This window comes from Ambystoma mexicanum, chromosome 8 (assembly GCF_040938575.1).
Source record: "Ambystoma mexicanum isolate Mex_15411 chromosome 8, UKY_AmexF1_1, whole genome shotgun sequence".
Lineage (NCBI taxonomy): Eukaryota > Metazoa > Chordata > Amphibia > Caudata > Ambystomatidae > Ambystoma > Ambystoma mexicanum.
In genome coordinates, this window is record NC_090929.1 from 312,978,201 (window position 1) to 313,004,063 (window position 25,863).

Genomic DNA, 25,863 nt, shown 5'->3' on the forward strand with positions numbered 1-25,863 from the left:
CCATTGTGATTGGGTTGGCATCAACCCCATGCATACATTTCCACTTTGCTTAGCAGCACGCAGAACGGTTAGCCAGGTGCAAGGTGCCCCTCAGCTACCCAGCCTTCCTCCAATTAAGGTTACAATCAATCATCACTTCAGCAACTATGTGGCAATTATTTTACTGTGGTTGGCCTCGAAACTGCATCTTCTGTCTGGAAAAGTTCCGATATCTCTGCCTGGGCGGATACCATGTGCAGGTATGAACCGTGCTCCTTCTCGCTCTGCTGGTCACGTGCTACTCACACCGTGAATTTGCAGAGTTTCTCTCAATTTGTGCATTTAATTCTTATTCGGCTTGCCACCTACCTATGCCTCCTTATCTCGACCTTTCATAGACAGGATATTCTGTTTTGAGGTTTCAATTATACGTAGCTACTGTTCGTTCCTTCTATTGGTATGACCTTGGCTCTCCTGGCACGAGTTGCATCTGCCGAGTTTCGATTCTGCCGTCTCTTCTCATTTAGCTAGAATATGAATCTGGTCTTGTTTGGCCTCTAGTAACCTGAGTTGATTCTGCTTTTAGTGCAAAGTGGAATCGCACTTATAATACTGTGCTTCGTTTTGAGGTAGATTATGTATAGTGGCGCATGCCGCGCTATTCTTCTACTTAGCATAGCAAGCCGTACTGTTTTCTTAGCTTTCTTGCGGTTCCAAGCATATGTGCAGGCGTTAGCTGGTTGAATATCTTTATCCTGCTTACAGCTTAAGCTTCTTTGTATTTCAACATTGCTCTTTTCTTCTAGGTTCACGATATCCTCATTCATGGCGTTTTGTCTCTTTGTGTCATCCTTGGGTCGTCATATCTTCTATCTGCGAGTCCGTCCGAGTCCTTGTGACGTCACCATTCGTCTTCCATTAGGGCCTTCTTGGTTTCTTCCGGGACGGTACTTAGGCAATCTTCATTTCGTCTCATTTGCTGGTAGGGATTTCTTAATGGGTACCTTACTGCCCATGGTTGTCGGGTTATTGGTACTTTAATAGGTGTCATTCTTCTAATAGGTACGGGGCAGAGCCCCACTGCAGCTCTCTGCTGGTTTATTTGCTCATCATATGTCGCATATCTCTGTGTGAACGTTCCTGGTACTTCAAAATAGGCGACTGGAGTGCAGGCTTTATTTGGGACCTCCTGTACACTCTCCTTCCCCATTTTCATGCCCACTTTCCTTCCTTCACCCCCTCCAACCCTTTTAATGCTTTCTGGCAAATACCTGTTAGGTTAGTATGTCTTTATTGTTTATTCATTCTGTTATAGTGGCCTTTCCCGTGTCCTGTCAATAATAGTGGTGCTCGCCCCTAATGGTGGTTTTCCTGCCCTTTCTACAAACAAGCAAGCACGCCAGTATTTCTACCATGTCTAAGCCAAAAGGTAGGCCAGTGCTTATCTAGACCCATAATCCTTAAAACATGTGATCCTTTAAGTGGTACGCGTTCCTCTCAGTGAGACAGTCTACTTTTTCCCCCCATCAATTTGATTGTTATTGGGCAATGAGATTCTTGTTGTAGAACTAAAGGGCTCGTAATCTTATGAGGTTTCAGACATTGTGTTTCTCCTGATGATGGATTAACCCAAAACACATCGAGCATTATCCCAGAATCTTGGGTCTCTTTCCCCCATATGGATTTAGTCTCTCAACAGTCTAGGAGCTGTCAGACACTGTAAGGTACATGAGCCCTTGTTCTCTCAAGGAGATATGTTATGAAGCCTTTCACATGCGAAATGCAGCCATAATTGTGTGACCCATTTTGATTTCATTTCTGCCAATTGACGTTGTTCTAATTTATTGGAAAACGAGTAAAGTATTTTGTGTCACTTCAGTTTCTTTATACAAAGAAACCATTAAAATGTGAAATATTTTGCGAGTTTCATTGTGCTCGATTTAGAGCTCGTTTGGGCTCAGAACGAGTGCACACTCTTAAGGTATTTATCAATACCGTATTTCTCATCCCACTTCTTTCGAACTACCGTCCATCAGATACTGTACATATGAACTCTCACGACATACATAGGAAGGGGGCTACACTGTCCGAGCCAGAATAAGGAGCATTATTGATTTCGTCCTACATAAATCACTCTCTTCAGTATAAGAACAAAAGAGGGACATGGAATTCTTCAATGACAGCATCTGTACATGGCGACAACGTTTTCAAATGCTTTTTTCCAAATATCTACAAAAGTGAATTTAGGCTAAAGATTAAAAGGGACGTTAACGCCACACCACACCCCTTTCCAAATCTTTACAATCTTGTACGAGGGGATGGGCAGGTACATATTTTCCGGCCAGCCTTCCCAGGGTTCCCCCCTTCCACCACCAAAAGTCTCCCAGCCCAGAAAAAAAGGGGCGCTGAAGAGAAGACAGGCATAAAAGTGGACGCGCATGGGGGGGGGGGGTTGTTTTGGCAGACAGAGGGGAAGCACAGAAAATAATGACCATGTCCTCCTTCCCCATATGCTCCACCTGCCCCCCCCCCGCCCTCCCCCAGCCGCATATTATCTCAATGCTGGTGGAAAAACATTGGATTCCATTGTGAATACTGCCCATCTTGAGTGACATGCGACATTTACACTTGTACTCCAATCAATAATTATTGAAAGCGACGTTGCCTGATTAAACACCATTTTGTTCTTTGTAGTGCACACACAGGTGGTCCCTCCCCTCCATGCAAGTCTAGTTGAAAACAACGCTGCAATAAAACGGATGCTGCAGCACCTGCAGCTAGTTTTGACATCAGTGTCTGAGTATCGAGGAGGGCGGAAGTGCAGCCTGCAGTGTGTAAACAATGCGTGGGAGGCGCAATGCTGCTGCAGCCAAAACCCACCACCGTTCCCAATGCAGCACCCCATCACCTTAACCCACTTCACCACACGTTTAGTTTTCAAAAGTGTTTTGGAATATTCACCCCAGCCAGTTAGCACGTCGTGCTGCACCGAAAGAAATAAGGGAACTACTTTTAGGCAGAATGTGTTTTTAAAAGTAGGAGGTGCCAGGGACATAGATACAAGGCCACGCATAATAAGAAGGACCACAACGATTATGTGGAGAGATTTCTTGGCAATCAATATCTAAAGTTTACGTACGAGCTATTTACCACTAAGAGGTATGATATATCAGATATCCAGTCAACAATCAGTGGTATGCGAGTACGGTCTAATATTCGCACACAGTGTCTAAACAAAAGATAGACTTTTTCAGGAATTCGAACTACACGAATTCACACGTCAATTATCTATTCGACGCGACAAGCAAACAGAAAACTGTCCAAGCACAACGTCCTAAGTGAAGTCTAGGCGAGTCAATACGAATGTAGCTAAAACATTTTTATCTGAATGTAGTTGGTCTCCTAGTGGGACACAGCGCTTTTCCCGGCGACTTGTCCCACTGGAGACCATCGTGTTGTAAATAACTAGCCTAGTAAATAAATGCGTTTAACCAAAGAACTGGCAATGGAGTACATTGGATACCCGATTGGCCCGTTACTCCAGGTTAGTGCAGCAGCTCTCAGTAATCCTTTTTTGCAAAGTAACATGAACGTGAACTCCAATTAAATATGCTAAAACAGTCCTTATTTCTAATTACATTTAGAGAATAGCATCACCCCAGATATCTATACCCTGAAGAAGGGCCAGCGAGCCCGAAATTCCTAGTAGCTGATAGGGGGACATCGGTCCATGGAAATCAAAACAACTGCTATCAGGATTATCAATACCCAAATCACTTATATGGTTTGAATTCTTTATACATTATGAAGAAAGTTGTTTGCCACATATCTAATTACTTGTTAATGTAATGCAGGGAAAACATGTAGAATACAAATTTCCCAGGTTTCTTCAGGGTTAGGTGTCGGTGGTGTTGTAGTTGGAGTCTTTAGAAGCATGGATCTCATTGTTCTGGGTGGCCTAGACGTTTAACAGTGATTAAAGCCTAAAGGATAATGTTAGGTCCGTGCTGGGCTGGACAGCGATTGGAGACAACGCTTGACACGTTCAGGGCATTAACCTCGGCCAATACATGGCTTGGTTCTTAAGACTCCTCGCATCTTTAACTCAAAGCTGCACGAGCTTCTAATGAACCTTTCGCAGTTCCTTTACACAAGGCAGCAATAAAATGCCACATTTAGGCCACACTAAACTCACCCGCAAACAAAATATAAAAAAAGAAAAACAAATGCAAGCACTTCAATATAATCAACAATTCAATTATGCATGCCCTCATCTCCTCGTGTTAGTGCAATTACAGTACAGCAGGCAAGGAACTGCGTCATCTGCATATTTAGTCATCGCATCCTGCTCCCTCTGCGCCGGTTTCCCTGCATGGGCCCGGATCCATATTTAGGCAGTGCCTGGGAATAAATACTAAACCAACCCAACATCCTCTTCAGGTGCTCTGCAGCAAGGGACCTGTGGTGATTTCAAAAGAACGGGTTGCAGGTCGTTTCCGGTTTTAAACCTAGGATGTAGTAACATATGATGTATGCATAGCATTCGATGTACCAAGACTTTAGAATGTCCTCTTCCAGAGCGGAGAAACGTGAAGGAAATGAGCAAGTCATTCAGTGACATGTGACCTTGATCCCATGGGTAAAGAGGCTAGAACGTGGTTCGCTCGGTGATTGCACCGCAATTCTGGAAATTTGTAGCAGCTGGCAAAAACAAGGAACTTGCAGGTTGTAGTAACCAGCTCCAAGATGGAGGATAAAAAAAATACATTAAAAAAAAAATAATAAATGAGCGGGGAGACGACTTTGCTGCGTACATGCGAACATCAGAGCCGAATGGGCTTCGGGCTTACTTCAGTAAGCACGGGAAACGCTGCGCACAGAATCTCGATATATGCGTCATCTCCAGGTCCTGTCGTTTGACTCGCCAGACAGAGCGTTAGTAGGTAAGGAAATGCCTGCAGGGCAGTGGCCGCTTGGGGCGCACCAATATGTTCAGTCCCCATGTGGACTCCTGGACTGCATAACAAAGTGATTTTGTAATGGAAAGTAATGGTCCCGTTTACCCTCAATCAGACCTAATGCAGCATTACCATTGGATTAAGGTCAACAGGAAAATCTGAGAATCCAGTACCCAAGAGGCCATCACCCCCGTGGGTTTAGAGACTGCTTGGGGCTACACCGTGGGGTAAGAATTTCTACACACTGGGCTATATGCTACACCTATAGAGGCTACTATTCAGCACACCTGCTGTCTCTCTCCCTTCCCACTCCTCCCCATTCCCCTTCTCTGTCTTCCAAAAGGTGCAGCAACTATCTACCCACAAGCAATATGCCTGGTGCCTATTATATCACTGAATGCCCTGAAGAAAGTGGGCCCACTAACATACCACTGAAACCGGTCGGCCAATGTTTTTCTGGGGATCTCCTATCAATTTAGGGGTACTCCACATCTGTATATATGTGTATAGATGCAGCACACATGTTCTTTTAATTTCGTTTTAATGGATAAGCAGCTCTTAAGGGCAGAATTATTAAAGTAATTGCGTTTCCTGCCAGAACGTCAGCCCTTTGAGGCACAGCGCGAAGTGTCCCTCAGTGTTTTTAAATAAAAATAAAACAGTTTTTGCCGTTAGCAATAGGGCAAGCCTTTTGCTCTCTCCCCTCACCCTAGATAGGCGGCTCGCATCTAGGGACTTCGATTTTTGCAAGGGCACTGTATGGTTGGATGGCCATTAAGGTTGCAAATGACTAATATGAAGCAATTATCAGTAGATTGTACCTGTACTGTGTTTGTGTGAATACTGCTATTAGATGCCCAGGTATTCACACCATTTTTTCACCTGCTACCATGAACTGGCATTTAATCCCACTGCGGCAGTGCCTGGCAAGTGCCTTTCCCATGCCTATACAAAAGCCCAAACTGTTGCCATTGCCAATGGTGGTTTTTCTTGAAAAAGACCCCAGTCCCGCCATCATGAGATGTAGATAATTTAAGCCATGCCTACCCTTGTTATTAAAAGGCAAACAAGAGACTATATACCGGGGTCTGCAATTCTAGGTCCTCCCCAATAGGATTCAGCACTTTCCTCCTCTGTCGTAATTGGAAAGCCTGTGACGACCTGATCCTGGCAAACGTGTGTCTGGAGAAAAAGCTCATTAGATTGTTCCAGAAGGTTTCCTGCTTTCAAATTGGTCCGACACGCGGTGCATTTCACGCCATGAAATAGGCTGACTCAGGACTCTGCTGTTCCAGCTACTTCCTGATGGGAAAGCTTTATGTCGTCATTGCACGGGCAGGTGCACAAGGCAGACAAACTATCCCTTCCTCTGCACACACACCCTAAGCGAAGCGGTACTCTCGCATTGGCTAGCCTTCAAATGATAGACAGGAAACACCCAGTTTAATCGTCTACAGTTAAATCTTCGGCGTGAACGGGGTGGCACTGGAGCAACTAGCACAATTCACACGAGTATTCAGACAATGATGAGACAGACTCAATGGCAAAAAAGCACAAACAAAAAGAGGATTACAATTTTCACGTAAATAATTCACTCAGAAGAGGGCACTGGGAGGCACGCAATACGCGTTGCCCCCGCGGTAGTTTGGGCGCTGCACAGAGGCCAGCGAGCTGCTCAGAAGGGAAGAATGCTCCTCAGGCCATTTATAGTAGGCCGGCGAAGGTTCAGAAACAGTCGGCCATTGGTGCTGAAAGTGTTGCCTGGACCTTCGCCGGCCGCTTCTGTGATGGCATGGGTGTGGGTGAAGGGGCACATGGAGAGGGCCGCCTGGCCCCAAGGGAACATGGGGTGCTGGCAGTGGAGTTCGGTAGGGTGCGAGAGGGGCTTAGCAGGGATTTCAGCTCTGTCCCCGGGGTTGACCTCCATGTAGGAGATTACTGGGACTAGGGCCTACGATGGGCTGCCTCCAGTGGGAAGCCCAGTCATTTTGCTAGGAGAAGTTTTTAGTTTTTGTTAGGCTGCAGTACCAGTGCTGCCTCCCCAGTAGGGGGTGGGGGTGGACCTGCAGGGGAGCAGGTGAGGATGAGGAGGATGGCTGGGGCTGTAGGACACCGCCTGGGTGCCATTTTGGGTTTGGTGGTCCCGAGTGTGGTGATGGGTTTTTCGTAAGGGGAGCCAGCCACCTGGCTAAGGGCCTGGGATTGCTCACCAGGAAGGAAGGGGGGGGAATAACAGAGGGGTGGGAAAATGGCCGAAGATAATGGTAGGGGGTTATGTGGGCATAAGGGGGGAAATTGGAAGTGGGGTGTGGTCAGGGCGGGTTGTCCTAGCTTTCGGGAGGAACAGGCATAGGGTGATGCAGCAAAGAGCTGGGGAAGATGGAGGAATGGCGTTACGCCATCCTCCTGTGAGAAACCTGAAGGTGTCTCACTCGCTAGTCCCTGGGGATTTGTCATCCAGGTGGTCAGGACACAGCCATCACTTTTGGATCCAGTTCCTGGGGTTGGACAGTGTGGGAGGATCACCTGGATGAGGGGGTCTTCGGGGAGTGGAAGTGGGACACCGGATGGTGAGATGTGGTATCCCCTTCCCTGTAACCTTTATCCCATCCTACCAGGTAGGATACTTAGGGATTCAACCCCCACCCCCTTTTCCGACACAAACACTTTCTCACTGACAACTCACTGTGAGGGAAAACAGACTAACACCCAAACAGTATGCCTGACATGTCCCAATACAATGGTCGGGCCATTACTGATCCTTACACACACCCGACTTCCATCACATTTCCCCACACAGACAAAAGGCGGAGTACGAAAGCACACTCAGAGCAAGGCAAAGCACATGAGGAAGCAGCAGTTCCAAGATGGCAGTTTAATACAAGGTGAAAGACAGCGACACCAAAGAGGATTGCAAGGAGGGAAGTGCCCTTGACCTTTTCACCAAAAGACACTAACTTTCATGAGCCTTCGAGAATAGGAAAGATAAGACCAGGAATTAAAGCTGAAGAGTCCTGCATTGTGTGTCGAAGGTACCTGGGGCTTTTCCATGTCGTTAGTCAAGGTGGGAAGAATTGTTTGCCGCCATGGTACTGTCCTTGGCTCCTACAACAAAGCAGCACCAGTGAAGTCAGCACAGCCGGTGAGTTGGCGAGACTAATACCAGCCGGGTCTGTCTGGAAACCGAGTTTGCAAGTGGCAACATTGTATAAAGGAAATTGAAGAGAACAGTGCATGAAGCGTATGTGGCAAGTGATGCAAATATAATTAATGCACTAAATGAGTGACTGAGCTTTGAAGCTAAGACAGATACCGTAAACAGAGTGGCCCGGCACCACGTGGGTGCTCATTCGAAAGTCTCTTTTAGGTATCCAACCACGAGGGGACAAATGTAAAGGGAAGGAATTGTAAAATCAAAGAGGTCTGGTGACGGGTCAAGCCAAACCCTGTGCACATTCGAATGTCTTCGATATTTGATTGATATTGGTCTGAGCCCGGCTGAGGGGAATTAATTGTGTTACCAAGGGATCTGAACCCGGCTGACGGGGATTTGGGGTGGACCGTGAGTCACCCGAAAAGAATATCCTGCGAACATTGTGAAAGAAAGGAATCTGAGGCCGGGTGAGGGGGATCCCAAGGGAACAAACATTTCATTAAAGAGAACTGAGCCCGACTGAGGGGGATCCGGGTGAATAGTGAAATACCTCAAAGTGAATACTGGTAAAATTCCAAAGAGGAAAAGAACGTGTCAGGTTTTTTTGGTTGCATCAGGCCCTCTGAATAAAGAGACTTTGAGAAGCAAAGAGACTTGCGTACAGAGTGCAATACCTCAAAGTGAATACTGGTAAAATTCCAAAGAGGAAAAGAACGTGTCAGGTTTTTTTGGTTGCATCAGGCCCTCTGAATAAAGAGACTTTGAGAAGCAAAGAGACTTGCGTACAGAAGGTCCTGATGCTAATGATCAAGCTCTGGCCTCGTGCTGAAGAAGCCCGAGACTGGGCTACGCTCGAGTGACCAGTCTTATCCCATTCTGAAAACATGGGGAAGGGAGGCCAATGGCCTGAACATCCTGACCTATCATTTTTGAACATTTCTTTCTTTTTTCATAAACACTAGCCCCACACTATTCATATGTAAAGGTAAGGATTGGCAATAGGTTTTTTAGTATAGGCCCTTTTACTTTGACAAAGACACCACTAGGACTGCGTTATTATTTGATGGTCGTAGCTTGCTCCTATTTGTAGATTTATGATGCACAACTTGGTCACATGGCCAAATGGTTAGCAGATGAAATAAACTTGGAAAGGAGATTAAACAGCTAAATTGCACCAGTGTGCTTAAAGGAGATGTTATGGCTACCGGCGAAGTGCCTCAGAACTCAACCAATGATCATGCAACTAGGCAAGAAGGTCTGGGGAAGAGCCTTGAAACGAAGAGCATGACAACCCCTACTCGCCCGACACCCAGATAGTGGCAGATGTATGTGCAACTAAAGCAGACTTGATGAGGACCAGACAGTGGGAGAGATATGGCATCTATACTTGGGGACATGTGGACATGTGTATGAGGAGGGCTCCTTTAAAGAGTTCGACTCCATGGCGAAAAATGAGGGACTGCCCAGCGGCCAGTTTCTATGGTACCAGAGGATTAGGAGAGTAGCGAGGAACGTCTGGAAGAGCTGGCCTGAGGAGCCAACAGCGGCGCCGAAACGGATGCTGTAGCCTAACCTGGGAGACGGATGGAAACCAGTGTCTAGGATATACGAACAGCTTGCAGATAGGCCGAACCCTAGAGGCAGTGGACTAAAGCAGGGGTGGGAACTGGATTCTGGTGTTGACATAACCGAAAGAGAGTGGGAGAGGACACTAGAATATCCCCGGGAAGCGTCAAGGAAAGCTAGGTTCCGCTGAATGTTCTCTAAAACATACATGACACCTAGTAGAATTGCTAAGTTTTGTGGTGCCACAGACCCCCTGTGCCCCTGGCCTAAGTCAGAAGGTGCGGCATTGATGCATGTTTTGGGAGGGTTTCAAGGTATGCAATTTTTGGCACAAGGTTGAACAGGCGTGCAGAGGGGCTGGGCTGTTAAGTTACAAATGGTCACCAAAGGAATGCCTGCTAGGTGCTTACCCGAGAGTTAGCAAAATCAGACACCTCATTACATTTATTGACATGGCATGCACGCTGGCAAAAAAGTCCATTGCAATGGCGTGGAAGAAGCCTGGAGGCCCGCAATATACTGGGTGGTATAATGAACTGGAACGCTGGACGGGAGCGGAGACTAGGGTGTAGGGCGAGGGTGTTGCAAGGGCAGGTGGGGAGGCGGGCCCGGCGTACGAGGCATGGAAGACACAGGTGTGGGACATGTTCCATCCGTCTGATGATAAACCCCCTTGAAAAAGATAGCATTGTGTAAAGTAGAATGAATATGCATATGAAGTTACCTGCTAGGATGTGAAAATGTGACTGAATTTTCTGGCCCTGGCCATAACCTGTATGTTGGTTCCCCCGGAAATAGGAGGCTACCCCATATGAAAGTACAACATATTGAAGACCACGTGTTGTAATTAGTTGCTTTGTTATTGTATATTACAAATGCTAATAAAAACATTTTAAAATAAATCTGTAGATTTAGGATTAGATAGAAGTTTATCATACCCTTGTCGAAGTTCAATAAACACCATTAAACTGTGGTCACTTGTGTCTGTCTTACTGTTGATACCATGCCTTCCTTACACTTATCACAGAGTTATTGCGGGGGAGAAACCAGGATAAGTGGTAGCGGCGGTCCGAGAGGGGATTGGTTGTCCCCGGGAAGGGGAGATGGATGAGAGCACCATCACCCTCACAGTCTAGGAGGGGAGGTAGTTTGGGCAGTTACCCCCAGACGGTGAGTTTAGCATTGGAGGTGGGAAGGTAGCTTATGCAGCAACCCCCAAGCAGCGAGTTCAGCAGCAGAGGAGGGGAGGTAGCTTGTGCGGCAACCCCCTAGCAGCGAGTTCAGCAGCAGAGGAGGGGAGGTGGCTTGTGCGGCAACCTCCTAGCAGCGAGTTCAGCAGCAGAGGAGGGGATATAGCTTGTGCGGTTACCCCTTAGGAGCGAGTTGAGCAGCAGAGGAGATGGGGAGGAAGCTTGTGCGGCAACCCCCTAGCAGCGAGTTCAGCAGGGGAGATGGGGGAGGAAGCTTGTGCGGCAACCCCCTAGCAGCGAGTTCAGCAGGGGAGATGGGGGAGGAAGCTTGTACGGCAACCCCCTAGCAGCGAGTTCAGCAGGGGAGATGGCGGAGGAAGCTTGTGCGGCAACCCCCAAGCAGCGAGTTCAGCAGGGGAGATGGGGGAGGAAGCTTGTGCGGCAACCCCCTAGCAGCGAGTTCAGCAGGGGAGATGGCGGAGGAAGCTTGTGCGGCAACCCCCTAGCAGCGAGTTCAGCAGGGGAGATGGGGGAGGAAGCTTGTGCGGCAACCCCCTAGCAGCGAGTTCAGCAGGGGAGATGGGGGAGGAAGCTTGTGCGGCAACCCCCTAGCAGCGAGTTCAGCAGGGGAGATGGCGGAGGAAGCTTGTGCGGCAACCCCCTAGCAGCGAGTTCAGCAGGGGAGATGGGGGAGGAAGCTTGTGCGGCAACCCCCTAGCAGCGAGTTCAGCAGCAGAGGAGGGGATGTAGCTTTTGCGGTTACCCCTTAGGAGCGAGTTCAGCAGGGGAGATGGGGGAGGAAGCTTGGGTGGCTGCCCGCAGGTGGCGAGTTCAGCAACGGTGGGGTGGATGCCCCCAGGCAGAAGATAAATAGTACAGCCAAGCATGTTTTCTTTTCTTTCTCGTTAGCAGGACAGTGGCAGTAAGAGAATAAAGGACAGAAGGTGGTGCGGTTGGGGCGGTGTAGACTCAGAGGGGAGCAGTAGGAGTATTTTGGCAGGAAGTAGAGAAGAGATAAGGAGTGGGGTGGACATTGTGGAAAGAGGTGAGAGCAGATGTGTTGGGGAAGGGGCAGACGAAAGGGGGAATCACTTGGTCTAAGGGTTACAAGGATGGTTTGTTTGTTTGTTTTATTTATTTGTAAAGCGCTCCAGACCCAGGGGTATATGGGCGCTCAAGGATATGGTTACAGGCATGGGTAAATAAAATATATGTACTGTTCCAGTTGCAGCAGTACAGTTAATGCAGATGGCAGAGAGACAATAATGTATGGTAAACATTTCGTAGTTACACAGAGTTTTATGGGCTATGGAAGCTAATAACGCTGTAAACTTTACTTAAGTGTGATTTGTACAAACTTTACTTAAGTGTGCTATGTATGGTATTGGTGGAGGAGTGCTTGGTTCGACTAAATAAGTTTCAACTTTGAAGGGCAAGAATAAGGGAGTGGTAAATCTTAGTGTACAGTCATGGTGCTGGCATTGGGGGCACAACTAAAGAGGGCAGCAAAGGAAAAAGGAAGGGGGAAGAATGAGCGGACTGGAGTTCATTAAATTACAGGGAGGTGGGGAAATTATTAGGTGAATGCAAAAAATAAAAGTACAATTTTCAAAATTGAGGAGAGGGAGTTGGTGGCAGGAACACGAATGCCGATGACCAGGAAGGTTTGATCCTCAATGTGATGCGGGTAAGCATTTTCACGTGAGGATGGCCAAGAGCTATTGAGAGGAAGAGTCAAATAGTTGAGGCTCAGGAAAATTTCATGTTTTTTTTTTTAAACAGACATTTTAAATTGCCTTGAAATTAGCTTGTGGTGTCTTATTCAGCTATGGGATCATGCAATGTCCAGCTAAGATAGCAACAGAAGTGAAGTCATAGCGTTTGCTTTCTCAAATGTGATCATCACAGAACATACTTTAATGTATTCTACAACAGTAGACACAAGCATATGGGATGTTTTTTGGTAGATTGGGTATAACATCAGGATCATTAGATCCTTTGGGGCAAACAACAGGGATTTATTTTATCCAAATGGTACATCGGAAGCAGCCTGAATGAAGAAAAGATAGCATTAGATGAGAAAGTATGTTCGCTTCGTCCACAACCGGAAGTTCACTGTACGAAGTGGGTTTACAATGTGGTGAAGCCGGTGGTCGTGTGACAGCAGGGATTACGGGGAGAGAGAGAGAGAGAGATATATATATATGGGCCGAGGATATGTGAAGGACGACAGCGCTGGTGCAAGGGAAAACGGAGGTGGTCAAGTGGTTAATGGAGTAGCGGGAGTCGGGGGGAGGGGGGGCAGGGGTAGGATCGGTCAATGAACGGGCTGATACCAGAGGAATTGGAAGGGGGCGTGCGTTTTAATGGTGTACCCAGGGGAGGGTGAAATGGGTCAGTGGAACGGGCAGATGAATGAACAATAAGCCTGGGAAGTGATGAAGATGAAGGAGAGGTCATGGGGAGGAAGTGAGCACTAGCACGAATGATAACATGGTTATGACACTGCACCTAGGGTGTTGGAGAGCGGGGAGGGGGGATTTAGAGGGATGGCATCCCGGCATTGACAGGAGATGCCATCAGTAGGGCGCAATGTTTTTAGTGCGAATGGCGCATAGGGTGTCAATGCGCAAAGATGAGGGATGTGTACGGCTACGGGTGGTGGTGGGAGTGCAAGTTAAAGTGAATGGACAGGGGCCGTGGACGTCCCATGGTGCACTGGGTATGGGGGGTGCAGCGGGCGGCTGGAACATCACAAACCGTTACTGTGGGGTGGCAATCTGGTTGGTAGGCAGCCAAGAGAGTACCAGTTCAGACTAAGGGCGGGATGAGGCAAGGAGCTGATGGCTAAGAAATGGGGGTAAATGAGATGAGGGGACCCCCCCTCAGGTGGAGGTAATGGGTGGAGTTAGTGATGGTTGTACAGGGCGCCTGCCCACCTAAGGGGAATAGGAGGCTATAGGTCACTCGGGGGAAATGGGCTGGGAGATTTGCGAGATGGTATATTTAAGTTGCTCCAAAGGGGGCTTTGGGGGTAAAATTGTGATGCACTGTGAGGAACGACTTGGTGGTGGGGGGGCAGATAACCCTTGTCACAGGAAAGACAGGTCTTGCGCATGGGGTAGAACGCCAGGGGAAAGCTCTGGGCTGGTGCAGGGGTGGATAGGTACAGAGTATTACAGGGGCTAGGTTTAGGTTGGAGGTACACGAGTGCAAGCAGAGTTAGAGGATTAAGGGGTGGCTGCAGAGTTAGGAATGCAATAGAAGTGGGGAACAGGTTATTGTTAGATGCTCAGGTTGATCCAACGGGGATATCTAGGTTGACGATAAGGGAAAGGGGGTGAGATGTACGATAGATGGTTGGGGGCTGTGAGAAAAGTCAGCAAGTGGGGCTATGGGAGGGGGGGTCCGGAGAAAGGAAGGGGAGGCAGGTTTTGGGCCAGACTGCAGGAAGTTGTCTATGCCGGGTTTGTGGTTATAGCAGGGTCCGAGCACCTGGGCATGTGGCACAAATGCAGGGGATGGGGATCTCAGGGGGTGAAATTAGTTTAGGCAACAAAAAGCGTGTTGGTAGGGGAGGAGCTGATTTTGTTGCTGGAGTAGAGTTAGGTTCATAACAGTAGGAGCATTGGGGAGAAAATTGGGTTTTGGGGCCTCTGGTGAAGGTTGAGCAGCAGTGTCCGGTCAAGTTAAGGTAGAAAGAAGCTGGAAAGTAGGGGATTGCCGGGTGCTGGGCAATATTTCAGGAAGAGGAGGAGATGGGGTGATTGACGGTAGGGAATGGTTTTCAGAAGTCTCTGAAAGTGTTAATGTCACTGGGGGAAGCAGTGGCAACCACTTCTGCTTCAGCACCTGCGGTCTCCTCTTTAGAACAAGGAAGACAACAAGAAGAGGCATCAAGAAACCTGCGGTCTAAAAACAAAGTAACCAACAGCTAGTTGTCAATACCTCTTCAAAACACCAGATACAGAATCAAATAGATGTACTGAATTTAGGGTTAACCTTTGTACCCACTCAAAGTTCTACACTGTTGGAGGAAATAGCCAAACTATATAGACTTATGAAAAAGGTGCGGTTTAAGGTCTTTTTTGATCTGCAACCCCCATGTGAAGAACTAGCAGTCACCTCGGACTAACTAGAGCTTAAACCCAAAAGCACTTTCTTTTGACACCCAGATTAACAATATGGCCCTGAACCTCAAGAGAGTTAATTTCCAAAAAAGACACTCACTACAATATCAGGAGGCATCAAAGCAGACTCATTAAAGATACTGCAGACGATAGGACCTTAAGAATTAAACCGGCAGACAAAGGAGGTGCCATTGTCATCATTGACACTAGCTTCTTCAATGATCAATGCATGAGCTTGCTGAATGATAAAGATACGTATATTAGAATAGACCAAGATCCAACCAATATGATCAGGGCATCAATTGGAAGCACCCTAGATAAAGTGCAAGAGAACGGATGGATAACTAGCAAAACATATGGGTTTCTCACAAAGGATTTCCCCAAGTCTTCTATGGTCTCCCAAAAATTCATAAGAATAACAGCCACGCCCACTAAGTCCCATAGTGGCAGGAACCAATAGCATCTTTGGCCCGGTAGTCAGTCAAAATCTCGAAACCAAAATATCGAATACAAAAATATCGAAAAAAAAAATATCGAATTTTTTATTTATATATGTTTTTGGGGTCAGGTAAGTAAAAAAAGGGGTAAAATAAAAAAAAAGGGGGGTTGGGGGGGAACCCCCCCCATTTTAAAAAAAACACATTGAAAAAAAAATTCGATATTTTATTTTTCGGCCTTTTGTATTCGAGATTTTGGTTTTCGAGATTTTGGTTTTCGATATTATCACTATGAACCATCACTTCTTGAGCATCCTTAGAGAGATTGGACCACTGACAATAATCTCCTTGTGTCATTGGATGTACAGAGTTTTAATACCTCGATTCCCCATTCTGGCGAGGTGGAAGTGTTAAAATGGGCACTGTTGAGGGAAGAAAATTGACAGGGCACTAAGGAATTAATTATCGAAGTTACTAAGATCATACTATAGAATAACACTTTCCGGTATGAATTACAATTCTGCTTGCAAGCATCGGACACATCTATGGCGTCCTCCATGGCCCGATCTATGCAAACCTCATTCATGTTTCACTTGGAAACAAAAAATGTGTTACAACATCCAGTCTGGTGGGCAAGACTGGTGTTATGGAAATGATACATAAATTACATTTTCGTCATTTAGAGGGGGACAAGAGACTCTCTAAGTGAGTTCTTGGAGTTCCTCAACAATACACATGACCACATAAAATTCACAATGGAGGTAGGAACCTCGAAACTACACTTTCTAGAATTTAGAGAAGGGAAATTACAATATATTTCATAAACACACATTTGTCAACAATTCCCTTCATTATTCGAGCCAGCATCCCAGACATTTAAAGAATAACCTCCCCTACAGTCACTTTTTACGTCTTAAGTGGATAGTATCTAATGAGGACACAGTGAGAGTGAGGAGTGAGAAAATTACTAATCTATATAAGGAAAGAGGGTACCCAGCAGACATTGTGAGCACAGCACAAAATCGAACTTCTAACCTCAGGAGGGAGGCTTTGTTGATCCCTAAAACAAAGGAGGAAGAAATACCTTTACGATATACACTCAAATTCTCCAGCCAGAGTCACAAGGTGACAAGACTAATTAGGAAAAATTGGAGACTGATTGAATTAGACCCACAGTTACAGAAACTGTTTCCACAACCACCGCGTGTGGCCTACAAACTGGGTAGGAACCTACGTGACCAACTGGTAAAGGCAGAGAAAACACCAAGAGATTCCCTATTAACACTAGGGAAGAAAAAGAGTGGCACTTTCCCGTGTCTCCAGTGTAATAACATCATAAAAGGAAGCTATGTCAGACACCCACGGGCAGGTGTGAAAATCAAATTAAGAGATTTCGCTACATGCAAATCAAGTTCAACCATCTATTGACTTAGTTGTCCATGCAGTGTCTATGATGTGGGTCAGACTCTTGCAGAGCTAAACACCACTGGAATGAGCACAAAGGTAACACCCGCACGAAAAACATGAAATCACCAGTTGCACGACATTTTATGGCATTGAGACATAACATATCACAATTGAAATTCATTGTACTTGAATTAGTCTACAGGCCTCCAAGAGGGGGTGACGTGGGCAAGAGGTTGAATCAGAGAGAATTCTACTGGATAGAGAAATTAGACAGCCTTAGCCTGAATGGAATGAATGAGGATTTCCATTTGGGATCCTTCCTGTAAACTCAGAAAATTGGTGCTATAATGCAAACCAACCGTTTCTATATTATGATACCTAGGTGCTATCTGTCTAAATAGCAGAGTTATGAATGTATTTATAAGGTACAACATGATATTTTGTTGTTGATGGCCATAACAGCCTAAAACTTAATACCAAACAAAGATCGTGAGTATGATTGGCTTTGAACCCGTTTAAGTGGAAAGGGCTTACTTTGCTGTAGTTTCCCACTTCAGACCACTCGTGGAAGCCAGACTATACCCCATTGTCGTTTAAGACATCCATGAGCTAAGGATCTGTCCTCGCACCACGCCTAATTACGATCTACACACAAACATTATAAGGGGACATCACTAATTTTAGAAAGCCTATATAAACACTCCATTATCGTTCGTGTGTAGGCATGCTGGTTACTATAAATGTTACTCCTATTTTGGGATTATTTACACCTCATAGGACTAGGAGCCTAGATGAAATGTTATAGAATTCCAGTCACTCGACTGTCGGCGTCACGTGCAATCAATGCCTCTGAAATTAAAGTGCGTCACGTCTGTGCCATGCCTCCCACCCGAGAACCGGTATAACCGCCGGTGCGCAGCGGACTGACACATGTGGGTGGGGAGTCTTGGTAACATCCGCAGGCCGCGCAAAACATCCGATAAGCAACCCTAGATGATTGCACTGCACGCTGTGCATTCCACAGGGCCAGTGCGCAGACACGGGTCGGGCACTGCGCCAGGACAGCCTGCGAAGTGTGCACCTGGCGGACCAGCATCCAGAGAAAATAATGCAAAGCGCTGCAAGGCCAAGGGACTGCACAGAGGAGGGAGAGCGATGGCAGTCACAAGCATGATCAAAGTGACGGACCCTAAACTGCGTGAGAGCACGACAGGCACAGTGCAGAGTAAGGGACATGGGGCACTTCTGTTCCAGTAATGGGCACTAGACAGCGCAAGGGGTGCAGAGTAAGGGGGGGATGAATGAAGTGATTGACAGTGCGCTGCGAGGTGGGGAGCTGTGCAGAGTAAGGGACACTGTGCATATGTAGTAACACTAGAACAGCGCTGAGTACTTTGCACTTACCCGTGTCGCAGGTGGAATCCAGCGCTGCGGGTGAGCGTGTACCCGGGCAGGCGCTATATTCCCGAGGTGGCCTCAGGCGCTGCACTGCGGAGCGGGGGCCTGGCAGGAAAAGCCCCGATGTTCTGCTGTCCCCCAGGAAGCGGGATTCCTTCCCGGTTGAGCGGGCGCGGTGCACGTGCTCCCGGTGTCGATCTGGCCGCGTCTCTCGCTGCAGTGGGAGTTAGGCGCCCGGTCTCCTTCCCCGCAGCTCCCTTCTCCGCCTGCTTTGAGTAGCGTCTTGCCGGGAGCCAGCCCTGCTTCTGTCTCACGGTTCGGTCTTGCTCCCTGCGCCTCGCTCTCCTTCCCCCCGGGATCTCTTGCCCCTGTCGCCGCACCTCCTCCAGGCTGCGCTCGTGGATCCAGTGCTTGCAGGTGCAGCGAGCCCCCGGGCAGGTATCAGCAGCCTCTCCGCTTGTGCTCGCAGCTCCCAGCTCTCTCCATGTGAAATGCAGTCCCGGCGGCTGCCTCGGGATCTTCTGTTTGGGAGCTTCCGAAGGGTTGTCCTAGAAACTCCCTCTGGGAAGGGAGGAGACCTGCTCTGCCACCATCTCAAGCATCCATGGCCTGAGGTTGAACTAGAACTAACGCCTCCTCACGCATACCTGGGGGGGGGGGGGGCTGCCACAATTGAATTCTGGGACCAGGAGTCCATACTCCTCCTTCACAGTCTATGAAATAAAACAAACGGTTATTATTTTTTATTGTTTGCCCAATGCAAGTTAAACAAGCAAGACTAAAGACGCCTCAGAAATACTCTCAGAAATGGAAAGGTTTCAGTAAATAAATATTTCTAAATTGCACCATTTTACTGAATTAAAAGAATACTTCAAATTTCCTGGGAACCTTTTAGTTTATTGTTTAAAGCGCATACCCAGCTCAAGGGCAGGTGGGTGCGTACAGGGTGTGGATGGGCAGTGTTTGAGCTGGCACATTTTAACAGTAGCACAGTACTGTGAGTTACGCTCTGTGCCTCGCTGTGAGACTCCATTGGATTAGTTGTCGGTCGGTTGTTGTTACCTGTGGCCCTCAGAAAAACGCCTTTCACTCATGGATTGGCCAGATGAGGGCAACGTTTGGAAAATATTTTGATCCATTTGGAAATATTTGTAAAAAGCTACGATATGCTAAGAGGTGCCCTTTTTTCTAGTATATCAGAAGCTTCTTTGACACAATTAACCATGTCCATCAATAACCTTCACATCAAGTAAACATTCTTACCATCAAGACAGTGTCGGACTGGGTCATAACATTGTCTCGGGCACAAATGAAAAAGTGGCCCACATTTGCAAATGGTAATTCATGCTTCAGGCTGTTTGAGGAGTACCCAAGGGGGGAGGATTGTAATAAAAAGGGATGCTAATTGTGCATTTTAAAGAACATTTATTCAGTAACCCTGGCCAAAACTACTAGCCACATAGTGAAGTAACTTATCAAAGGGTGGCCCACTTTGACCAAAAAAACGGTCCCACGCTAGCATTTTGCGTTTTTGGTTCGGGCATTGCCCTATAAACCAGTCCGAACCTGCATCAAGACTAGTTTGAGAGGTGCCATTTTGAGGAATTACACTCCGTTTAAGGACAATATTACAAGGATCCAGATGACTCATTATCCCTGGAGTCAATGTAGCCCCATCTAGATACATCAAAAAAGCTCTTCTCTTTATGAAACAATTTTTCTTTTCAAATTCATTCTGCATTAATAAAGAAATATTTCTGTAACAAAATAATTTTTATATGAAGACAGAGTGACTACAAAAAGAAACTTTATTTATGAAGTCCGACAGCTCACCCCACCCCACCCCATGACATGGAGGGGTGGGGTGAGCCCTATGACTGCAAAAAGAAATTGTTTATTTTGAAGTCACTCTGCCTTCATACAGAAATTATTCCCGTTATGGTTCGGTCCTTAATGGAAATAATTTCTATATGAAGTTAGAGTGACTTCAAAAAGAAACAATTTCTTTTTGAAGTAATAGGGCTCCCCGCAACCCCATGACATGTGTGTGTGAGTGTAATTTGAAAGGGTATACACTTAAATGTGTAGGTGGCTGTCTGTGTGAGTGAATGGTGAAAGAATGCTCACATGTATGGGTGGCTGTGTGTGCGTGTACGGTGAAAGGGTGCACCCTTAAATGTATAGGTGGCTGCCTGTGTAAGTGTATGGTGAAAGGGTGCACACTTAAATGTATGGGTGGGTGCCTGGGTGTGTGTGTCTCTATGGTGAAAGGGTGCACACTTAAATGTATGGGTGGGTGCCTGTGTGGGTGTATGGTGAAAGGGTGCACACTTAAATGTATAAGTAGCTGTCTGCGTGGGTGTATGGTGAAAGAGTGCACCCTTAAATGTATAGGTGGCTGCTTGGGTGTGCCTGTATGGTGAAAGGCTGCAGACTTAAATGTATGGATGGCTGCTTGGGTGTGCCTGTATGGTGAAAGAGTGCACACTTAAATGTATGTGTGGATGGCTGGGTGTGCATGTGTGTGTATGGTGAATGGTGTGTGTGTGCTTATGTTCAGGGGCACAACAAAACCTGCATTTCGGGGGGCTAATCCTTCAAATGTTGGGAGAGGCGCTAACTTCACAGGTGGTGGGGGAGGGGAAAACTTATTTGTGTGGGGGCATCTAACTTCTTCACACATTTTAATGAGACTATTCCAGTGCAGCTTCAATGTTACAAGCATTTAACTCTCTCCTTTAAGTCTGAAAGCACCCACTTGTGGACTGCTGTAAGAATGAGCGGTCTTCTGTTCCCTCTCTTCCCTACCAATCACTCCCCTGGCATGCAAGTACTAAACCCACACTACGATTTAAATTGCCTAAGAAATGTGGCATTTGAATGCAGGTACTAACAGTGAAATGCTTTACATTAGAAATTGCTGGGCTCTTGTTCACAGCAAAACCAAGGTGCTGTTTAACATCTCTGTCCTGTTCTGTCCGGCAACTGCTCTGAAGGTAAGCCAGGTTGAATCAACATAGCCCGAAATTTCAGGGTGCAGTTGCTGAAGCCCAGTCAACTCAATGGCATTATGCATCCGCCTAGCAGGCACCCGATCCTAAGATGGCCGCCGCCATCATTGTTTATCGCGTTGCCTAGCAACACGTTCATTTGACCCAGAAGGCCACCGGGAGGCGGAAGCCGGCCCACTCGAGGAAGGCCCTCGAGAGTAAGGCCCCTTCCTGTTTGCCCCTGTCTCCCACTCCATCCAGACGCCTGAGAGGGCAGGAGCCCCTCACTGTGCACCCGATGCACCTCTGTAATCCTGCCGACCTACATCAACACGGTCTGCTGGAGCAGCCGTGCATCATCTGTAGCCCGACCTACATCAACACGGTCTGCTGGAACAGCCGTGCATCATCTGTAGCCCTCCTTCTGCCCACTGCAGGTGAGCCTGAAGCCCACCGGCGGTGCGCTCCACCCCGCGCATCCGCCTAGCAGGCACCCTATCCTAAGATATCCTAAGATAGCCGCCGCCATCATTGTTTATCGCGTTGCCTAGCAACACGTTCATTTGACCCAGAAGGCCACCGGCAGGCGGAAGCCGGCCCACTCGAGGAAGGCCCTCGAGAGTAAGGCCCCTTCCTGTTTGCCCCTGTCTCCCACTCCATCCAGACGCCTGAGAGGGCAGGAGCCCCTCACTGTGCACCCGATGCACCTCTGTAATCCTGCCGACCTACATCAACACGGTCTGCTGGAGCAGCCGTGCATCATCTGTAGCCCGACCTACATCAACACGGTCTGCTGGAGCAGCCGTGCATCATCTGTAGCCCGACCTACATCAACACGGTCTGCTGGAGCAGCCGTGCATCATCTGTAGCCCTCCTTCTGCCCACTGCAGGTGAGCCTGAAGCCCACCGGCGGTGCGCTCCACCCCGCGCATCCGCCTAGCAGGCACCCTATCCTAAGATATCCTAAGATAGCCGCCGCCATCATTGTTTATCGCGTTGCCTAGCAACACGTTCATTTGACCCAGAAGGCCACCGGCAGGCGGAAGCCGGCCCACTCGAGGAAGGCCCTCGAGAGTAAGGCCCCTTCCTGTTTGCCCCTGTCTCCCACTCCATCCAGACGCCTGAGAGGGCAGGAGCCCCTCACTGTGCACCCGATGCACCTCTGCAATCCTGCCGACCTACATCAACACGGTCTGCTGGAGCAGCCGTGCATCATCTGTAGCCCGACCTACATCAACACGGTCTGCTGGAGCAGCCGTGCATCATCTGTAGCCCGACCTACATCAACACGGTCTGCTGGAGCAGCCGTGCATCATCTGTAGCCCTCCTTCTGCCCACTGCAGGTGAGCCTGAAGCCCACCGGCGGTGGCTCCACCCCGCGCATCCGCCTAGCAGGCACCCGATCCTAAGATGGCCGCCCCCATCATTGTTTATCGCGTTGCCTAGCAACACGTTCATTTGACCCAGAAGGCCACCGGCAGGCGGAAGCCGGCCCACTCGAGGAAGGCCCTCGAGAGTAAGGTCCCTTCCTGTTTGCCCCTGTCTCCCACTCCATCCAGACGCCTGAGAGGGCAGGAGCCCCTCACTGTGCACCCGATGCACCTCTGCAATCCTGCCGACCTACATCAACACGGTCTGCTGGAGCAGCCGTGCATCATCTGTAGCCCGACCTACATCAACACGGTCTGCTGGAGCAGCCGTGCATCATCTGTAGCCCTCCTTCTGCCCACTGCAGGTGAGCCTGAAGCCCACCGGCGGTGCGCTCCACCCCGCGCATCCGCCTAGCAGACACCCGATCCTAAGATGGCCGCCGCCATCATTGTTTATCGCGTTGCCTAGCAACACGTTCATTTGACCCAGAAGGCCACCGGCAGGCGGAAGCCGGCCCACTCGAGGAAGGCCCTCGAGAGTAAGGCCCCTTCCTGTTTGCCCCTGTCTCCCACTCCATCCAGACGCCTGAGAGGGCAGGAGCCCCTCACTGTGCACCCGATGCGCCTCTGCAATCCTGCCGACCTACATCAACACGGTCTGCTGGAGCAGCCGTGCATCATCTGTAGCCCTCCTTCTGCCCACTGCAGGTGAGCCTGAAGCCCACCGGCGGTGCGCTCCACCCCGCGCATCCACCTAGCAGGCACCCGATCCTAAGATGGCCGCCGCCATCATTGTTTATCGCGTTGCCTAGCAACACGTTCATTTGACCCAGAAGGCCACCGGCAGGCGGAAGCCGGCCCACTCGAGGAAGGCCCTCGAGAGTAAGGCCCCTTCCTGTTTGCCCCTGTCTCCCACTCCATCCAGACGCCTGAGAGGGCAGGAGCCCCTCACTGTGCACCCGATGCACCTCTGCAATCCTGCCGACCTACATCAACACGGTCTGCTGGAGCAGCCGTGCATCATCTGTAGCCCGACCTACATCAACACGGTCTGCTGGAGCAGCCGTGCATCATCTGTAGCCCGACCTACATCAACACGGTCTGCTGGAGCAGCCGTGCATCATCTGTAGCCCTCCTTCTGCCCACTGCAGGTGAGCCTGAAGCCCACCGGCGGTGCGCTCCACCCCGCGCATCCGCCTAGCAGGCACCCGATCCTAAGATGGCCGCCGCCATCATTGTTTATCGCGTTGCCTAGCAACACGTTCATTTGACCCAGAAGGCCACCGGCAGGCGGAAGCCGGCCCACTCGAGGAAGGCCCTCGAGAGTAAGGCCCCTTCCTGTTTGCCCCTGTTCGCCTCTGGAGCCGTGGAACCAGTACTCTTTACCTGCATTGTCTGGACTCAACCCGCTGTGAGTAAAGCATAATACCCTTAGTCGCTTAGTCTACCCTACGGTCCTCATGGGAATGTCAACTGCTTATTGCTAGCATATACATACAAACTTGGCGAATTCACTCTTGCTAACTTTTGTTGCTCATGTGCATGGTGCGATTGCTACTACTCTTATGCGCCATATCGCGCTGCACCCCATTAATGCCGTTGCAACCGTGTCGTGCCCTTTGGTCGTTCATAGACCACAGTAATTATGTTGTGCCCTTTGGTCGCTCATAGACCACAGTAATTCTGTTGTGCACTCTGGTCGCTCATAGACCACAGTAATTATGTTGTGCCCTTTGGTCGCTCATAGACCACAGTAATTGTGTTGTGCCCTTTGGTCGCTCACAGACCACAGTAATTATGTTGTGCCCTTTGGTCGCTCACAGACCACAGTAATTGTGTTGTGCCCTTTGGTCGCTCATAGACCACAGTAATTGTGTTGTGCCCTTTGGTCGCTCATAGACCACAGTAATTATGTTGTGCCCTTTGGTCGCTCATAGACCATAGTAATTGTGTTGTGCCCTTTGGTCGCTCACAGACCACAGTAATTATGTTGAGCCCTTTGGTCGCTCACAGACCATAGTAATTGTGTTGTGCCCTTTGGTCGCTCACAGACCACAGTAATTATGTTGTGCCCTTTGGTCGCTCACAGACCACAGTAATTGTGTTGTGCCCTTTGGTCGCTCATAGACCACAGTAATTGTGTTGTGCCCTTTGGTCGCTCATAGACCACAGTAATTATGTTGTGCCCTTTGGTCGCTCATAGACCACAGTAATTATGTTGTGCCCTTTGGTCGCTTAACACAGCAGACGTAGCAGCTACTCTGCCTGCACTCTACCCAAAACTAGAACTCTAGCCATCCATCTAGATACAGGACTCTCACACATTATACAATGCTCCTTATACTATCCTATCTAGTATACCTGGCCTCTTCACTCGCCCTATTGGAACGACTCACCATGTCGCCTCTTATAGCAACCACAATACAACAATCCACCATACAATATAACATAGCCGACAGAAACCTAAGACTACGAGCAAGACTACCCAGAATCTTTGATCCGCTCATCAAATACGAAACTAACAACATTCGAGCCAAAAAGGAACCCACTCGCAAACCTTTCACCCATAACTACATTAAACACAACAATTACCAAACAAACAAAGAAACAAATGCCACTCCTAATGCAGCAATAAATACTGTTACACACCCTAACCGCACACCTAAACTTAAAGGAGCCTTAATAAACGCTAGATCCTTAGTCGCCCATGCCATAGAAATATCTGAAGTCATCTCGACAGACGACTACGACTTCCTAGCCATTACAGAAACTTGGCTGCATGAGGCATCAGGCCCAGCACTATCCCTAGCTGTGCCCAACAATTATACTATCCTCAGAACGGATAGGTGCGGAGCTCGAGGTGGCGGACTAGCCATCATCGTCAAAACTAAACTTGGGATGAGACTCACCCCCTCACCAACCATTGAATCTTGTGAGATAATGACTACCAAGACATCAACAGCTAACTCTCAAACTCTTAACCTTCACTTGATATACCGACCTCCAGGTCCTATCAAGAATTTCATAGAAGACTTAACTACCATCCTATCAGAAAACCTCAAAGATACTACTCAATCAATACTACTAGGTGACCTCAATATTGGCTTCAATGATATCAACGACTCACACGCCACAGCAGCATCCAACACCCTAACAGAACTGGGATACACCCAAAGAGTGTTTGAGCCCACCCATATCAAAGGGAGAACCCTCGATTGGATTGCTGACCACAACTGCAATATATCTACTCTCACCATCTCACCCCAAATCTGGTCAGATCACCA

The 25,863-nt window shown here is 48.3% G+C and overlaps 1 protein-coding gene across 1 annotated transcript in view; it reads right to left on the reverse strand.

Moving 5' to 3' along the window:
* The window catches only part of LOC138471872 (dual specificity testis-specific protein kinase 2-like), a 516,102-nt gene extending 497,206 nt beyond the window's left edge, over window positions 1-18,896 (reverse strand). Inside the window, exon 1 of the mRNA XM_069609731.1 lies at window positions 18,226-18,896. The gene's annotated coding sequence lies outside the window, so the exon portion shown is untranslated. The remainder of the gene's footprint in view (window positions 1-18,225) is intronic.
* Between the last annotated feature and the right edge of the window lie 6,967 nt (window positions 18,897-25,863).